Genomic DNA, 6,844 nt, shown 5'->3' on the forward strand with positions numbered 1-6,844 from the left:
TTCAAATCCTGATTCTACCACTTGTCTGCTGTGTGATCTGGGGCATGTCACTTCGCTTCTGGGGTCTTATTTCCCTCATCCGCAAAATGGGGTTTCAATACCTATCCTCCTTCCTACTTAGACCGTGAGCCTCATGTGGGACCTGATTATCTTGTCTCTACCCCAGCACTGAGTATAGTGCTTGGTACATAGTAAGCCCTTAAGTAATACCACAATTATTATTATTGTTAGTAATAAAGATGAAGTGGAATAGGAATCATTTACATTAAATCAAATACACATTATCTCTAGGAGTCTCATCATCTATCTTCTAGTAGCTGCTTTTCCCAGAGAGAGATGCGATGGGATAGGAGATTTCAAAGTATGCTTCCATCATGCCACGTGCTAAGGAGATGGAGAGCCTTGGCTCAAAGAGTTGGAAGCCTCCACCCCACATAATTTTTAAGACTCCTCACACAGTTCTAACTCTGCATACATAGGGAGCTCAATAAATGTTGTTTTACAACTGACTCTAGAGGATACGGCATGAAAAAGAAGCATCTTTTTCTAAACTTCCGGGGTACTATAGTTATATCTTCAGGGGACAAAGAATACCATTGGCATCTTGTTTTGGGAAATGAGTGAATTCCAGGCCAATATTACTTTGGGTCAGGAAATCATTTTTAAAGCCCTGAAGTTCTCAAAAGTCCATTTAGCAGAAAGCCTGTCCCACAGAAAGCCCAGTCATCTGATAGGATTAAAACATTCTTGAGATTCCAAGAAAACAAACTCATTTTAGAACTCTGAGAATTGGAGAGGCTGTGATCACATAGCTGCAATCTCCTCTCTCCACAACATCTTCAGAGAAACCAGGTTCAGAACCTGCGTTATTGACGTGAAAGTACGTGGCAATGCGTCATAACCCTGCTCCTTGGACTCAGAGATCTGGCTGCTATCTCCCATAGCAGACATCAGAATACGCAGATTAGTCAAAACTTGAAGCCCACCCTGGAGTCATTTCATACTAACAGGGATTTCTGAGGATAGTTTATGAAAACCCATGAAGGTCTTTGTGGAGAAACATATGATTGGTCTCCTCACTCATTTGAACCGGAAATAACAGCGGGCTTTGGAGGAGAAGATGTTTTCTAAGTAAGGCCCCAGTTTACTTTCTATCATAGGATTACCTAGACTGAACTTCAAAGAAAACTGAATTAACTGTGAATTTAGAAAAACAGCTCAATTCCTTTAGTTTGATATGGAGGCTCTGAGCATATTGTCATTCCCACTAAGACAATGGCTCTAAATAGAATAATAACAGTAACTGTGGAATTTAAGTGCTAATTATGTGCCAGGCATTGTGCTAAACTGGGATAGATACAATGCTATCAGATCAGACACAATGGCTCTCAGTGAAAGTTTGTGGAATGATTATTCACTGGCATTAATGATTACATTTAGTCTAGCCATTACAGAAGCACACAGTTGAATTCCTTCTAGGTTGGGCCACATCTGGAAATTACATTGCATTGGTGTACTGTCAAATACTTAAGTAATGAGTTAAGACATTTTATTAGGAAAATGTCTTATTGTGAGGAGTATTTTGTGCAAATAGAAACTTAACTAGTCAAAAATACATATATATATATGCATATATATATTCTAACACAATGATTAATTTGAAGATTTTATTTATTTGATTTTTAACTGCATTTTTTTTTAAACTGCATCTGTTACTCTATGAATTGACACCTTATCGTAGCTGGAGAATTTGTGTATGCTAATGAAGCTTAGAGCTATGCCGCACAAGGCTATCCATAATGGAAAGGTCTAAGCCAAAGCATCAAAGTCAATTCAACTGTGCTGGGCATCAGCAGTATGGGAAAGAGTTAAAGGTGGATGATCAAGTTATCAAAATGTTGATCAAAGACAATAGCAGAGACTCAAGGTTCTACTGCGTAGAAGAAGGCAGAGGTAAAGAACTTCCTTATCTTTACCAAGAAAACTCTGTGGATATACATACCAGAATAATTTTATGACAGAAGATGGGACATTCTGAAGAGGGTGTGTCCATGGAGTCGCTATGGGTTGGAAACAACTCAACAACATTTGAAGAAAGAAAGGGCATTTGTTAAGTGTTTGCTCAGTCCAATATCTCATCCCTAAATCCCAACTTTACAGATGAGGTAACTGACACAGAGAAATGAAATGACTTTCCCAAGGCCACTCAGCAGAATGGGGTGGAGTCAGGATTAGAACCGTGATTCCTCTCTCATTCAACCCTCATATTCAATCCATCACTAAATCCTGTCGGTCTCACCTTCACAATGTTGCTAAAATCCACCCTTTCCTCTCCATCCAAACTGCCACCATGTTAATACAATCACACTTCTTATCCCACCTGGATCATCGCCAAGATCCACCCTTTCCTCTCCATCCAAACTGCTACCCTGCTGGTTCAATCCCTCATCCTATCCCGACTGGATTACTGCATCAACCTCCTCTCTGATCTCCCATCCTCCTGTCTCTCTCCACTTCAGTCTATACTTCACGCTGCTGCCTGGATGATCTTTGTGCAGAAACGCTCTGGGCATGTTACTCCCCACCTCAAAAATCTCCAGTGGCTTCCAATCAACCTACGCATCAGGCAAAAACTCCTCACTCTCGGCTTCATGGCTCTCCATCACCTCGCCCCCTCCTACCTCACCTCCCTTCTTTCCTTCTACAGCCCAGCCCGCACCCTCTGCTCCTCTGCCGCTAACCTCCTCAGTGTGCCTTGTTCTCACCTGTCCTGCCGTCGACCTCCGGCCCACATCCTCCCCCTGGCCTAGAATGCCCTCCCTCCGCACATCCGCTAAGCTAGCTCTCTTCCTCCCTTCAAAGCCCTACTGAGAGCTCACCTCCTCCAGGAGGCCTTCCCAGACTGAGCCCTCCCATTCCTCTCCTCCTCCCCCCACCCTACCTCCTTCCCCTCCCCACAGCACTGTATATATGTCTGTACAGATTTATTACTCTATTTTATTTGTACATATTTACTATTCTATTTTATTTTGTTAATATGTGTTGTTTTGTTGTCTGTCTCCCCCTTCAAGACTGTGAGCCCGCTGTTGGGTAGGTACTGTCCCTATATGTGGCCAACTTGTACTTCCCAAGCACTTAGTACAGTGCTCTGCACATAGTAAGCGCTCAATAAATATGATTGAATGAATGAATGAATTACTGCATCAGCCTCCTTGCTGACCTCCCAGCCTCCTGTCTCTCCCCATTCTAGTCCATACTTCACTCTGTTGCCCTGATCATTTTTCTTCAAAAACGTTCAGAACATGTTTCCCCACTCCTCAAAAACTTCCAGTGGCTGCCCATCCACCTCCGCATCACACAAAACCTCCTCACCATTGGCTTCAAAGCACTCAATCACTTTGCCCCCTCCTCCCTCACTTGGCTGCTCTCCTACTACAATCCAGCCCACACACTTAGCTCCTCTAATGCTAACCTTTTCACTATGCCTTGCTCTTAACTATCTCGCCACCAACCCCTTGCTCACATCATGCCTCTGGCCTGAAATGCCCTCCCTCCTCAAATCCAACAGACAATTACTTTGCCCCCCTTCAAAGCCTTACTGAAGGCAAGTCTCCTTCAAGAGGCCTTCCCTAAGCCCCTCTTTCCTCAACTCCCACTCCCTTTTTTGCAGCCCTGACTTGCTCCCTTTGCTCTTCCCCAACTCCCAGCCCCAAAGCACCTATGTACATATCTGTAATTTATTGATTTATATTAATGTCTGCCCCTCCCCCCCCCACCCTAGGCTATAAATTAGTTATGGGCATTGAACATGTCTGTTTATTGTTGTATTGTACTCTCAAGGATTTAGTGCAGTGCTCTGCCCACAGTAAACACTCAGTAAATACAATTAAATGAATGAATGAACTAAGGACTCCCTGGCTTTTGCTCTTTCCACTAGGCCATGCTGCTTCTCAATTCCGTTACCCAAAACATCTTCATATTAAGCAGGAGAAACCATCTGAAGCAGTCTGGATGAAAGTGTAATATCGATGTGTCCATAAAAGTCTATAAATTTTTGTTATATTTGCTGCAATTCTGACTCTGATGCTACATCTCTACCAACTATAATGAGCTGGCTGATGTTGGGGTGCACACCCTGTTACAAAATTAGGGATGAGGAGTTACCTAGAAACAAGCCGGAATTATGGCAGTTTATTTAGATTTTTCTGTTCAGTTTCAACCCTAACCCGAACTCCACCCATTGTGATTTTTAGAGCCGCAAGGGAAAGAGATGCTGCTTCTATGGTTTAGTAAATTGAATGATAAGTAGTTCCTCTTGCAGCCACAACTGCTGCTTTTGATGTTGCTACTGCTGCTACTCCCTTCCTGAAAAAAGGGTAGGAGCCCCCCCACCCCCAACCCGCATCCATTAGCTAAAGCAGACTAGGCCTCAGCAGATGACTGTGCTGTCAGCTCCCACACTAGCTGAAGTGGTGGATGAAGAAAAATTTAGTTCCTTACGCAGCCTGGACAAAATGCTGAATGTTTTTGCTAATGCAAGGGTTAAGCCTGAACTGTCATGAGGTTCTTAATCTTAATCTTAATTCACAGTCTTAATTCCCATTTTACTGATGAGGTAACTGAGGCACAAAGAAGTAAAGCAACTTGCCCAGGATCGCAAGGCGGACAAGTGGCGGAGCTGGGATTGGAGCCCAGGTCCAGCTGACTCCCAGGCCTGTGCTCTATGCACTAGGCCGTTTATTTATTTATTTTACTTGTACATATTCTATTTTATTTTATTAATATGTTTTGTTCTCTGTCTCCCCCTTCTAGACTGTGAGCCCACTGTTGGGTAGGGACCGTCTCTATATGTTGCCAATTTGCCAACTTGTACTTCCCAAGCGCTTAGTACAGTGCTCTGCACACAGTAAGCGCTCAATACGGTTGAATGAATGAATGAATGAATGAATGAAAAGGTTGTTGTTACAAGTCAATGTTTATAATGAACAGGAAAATATACAAAAAACAGGAAGGAAATATTACTGCCAAAGGGAAATGAGCAAGTCTTGGGTCCTCTCATTTCCTGTCACATTTTTGTGATTTGGGATTTTTAAATGTAAGAGAAGCAGCATGGCCTAGTGGATAGAGCATGGGCCTGGGAATCAGAAGGACCTGGGTTCTAATCCTGTCTTCTCCACTTGTAGGCTCTACGACCTTGGGCAAGTCACTTAGCTTTTCTGTGCTTCAGTTACTTCACCTGTAAAATGGGGATTAAGGCTGTGACCCCCATGTGGAACATGGATTGTGTCCAAACTGATTAGCTTGCCTCCTGCCTCTCCCCACTCCAGTCCTTCATCCATTGTGCTGCCCGAATCATTTTCCTTCAAACAGGACACATTTCCTTACTACTCAAGAAACTCCAGTGGTTGCCCATCAGATGAAAACCCCTCACCGTTGGCTTTAAAGCACTTAATCACCTTGCCCCCTCCCTCCTCACCTTGCTACTCTTCTATTACAACCCAGCTCACACATTTCATTCCTTTAATACTAACCTTCTTGATGTACCTTGATCTTGTCTACCTCAACATTGACCTCCTGCCCACTTCCTATCCCTGGCCTAAATTGCCCTCCCTCCTCATATCAGACTGATAACATCTCCTCCAAGAAGCCTCCCCTGACTAAACCCTCCTCTCCTCCCACTTCCTTCTGTGCTGCTCTTACTTGCCCCATCATTCATCCTCACTCCCATTCCCACAGCACATATATATGTTATCTGTAATGTATTTATCTATTCATGTTAATATCTGTCTCCCCCTCTAGACTCTGAGCTCATTATGGGCAGGGAATGTGTCTGTTGTTATAGTGTACTCTCTCAAGTGGTTAGTACAGTGCTTTGCACGTAGTAAGCATTCAATAAATACAATTGAATGAATGAATCTACCCCAGCGCTTAGCAGCACATTATAAGCAATTAAAAAAAAAGAAAGCATGAAAATATATATTGACATACTAGTGTGATCCAGGATGGATAGCCACACCTTTACCAAAACCTAATTTAAAGGTCTAATTTGAGGATAATGTCTGTATGGGGATACCAGATAACAGAGTTTATCAGTAGGTTCCTGGGCCAGTGGTGCATAGTAGTGATCTTCTAGTGGTCTGGGGACTCTGAAAGGCAGCTGAAATGCAGATTAGCCCTTTTTGTTGACAAGAGAACGCCTGGGCCATTAAAATATTTTGCTGGAAACTTTTTAGTGTTTCTTTAACCCTATTGTAAAGTGGAGGGGTTTTTTTTTTTTCCGCATGGAGAGGAAATGACAAGTAAACCATGTTTGGTCCAAAAAAATGTGAGCTGGTCACACCCTGGCCAGGCTAATGAGTTTAGCTCACTAGCACCAGAGGAGCTGGCAGGGAATGATAGGAAGCATTAAACACTTCCCATAGCTCCCAGTGCTCCTGACCCCAGAGGATGATAGACCAATAAGGTTGAACAATTAAACCCAGAATGTGAAACTTTTAATGTGTCTAGTTCCACGATCCTTTTTCACCCCAAATATGGCCAAAGGAAGGGCAGAGGATCTGGAATTAGCAAGGTATATCTGGGGGAGGGTCTCCATGAACTCTTGGTATGTGGTTGGCACTCTGTCACACTGATGTGGCTAGTTGCCTCTACCCAGGGTCAGGGATGTCCACTTTGTCGGACCGTGTGGCTCCCAGAAACCGATCGGACCTCCATGCTGGAGTAAGGACAAGTATATGTTGCCAACTTGTATTTCCCAAGCGCTTAGTACAGTGCTCTGCACACAGTAAGCACTCAATAAATACAATTGAATGAATGAATGAGAGTATTCTAGGAACTTAATAAT

The sequence above is a fragment of the Tachyglossus aculeatus genome, chromosome 4, assembly GCF_015852505.1.
Source record: "Tachyglossus aculeatus isolate mTacAcu1 chromosome 4, mTacAcu1.pri, whole genome shotgun sequence".
Lineage (NCBI taxonomy): Eukaryota > Metazoa > Chordata > Mammalia > Monotremata > Tachyglossidae > Tachyglossus > Tachyglossus aculeatus.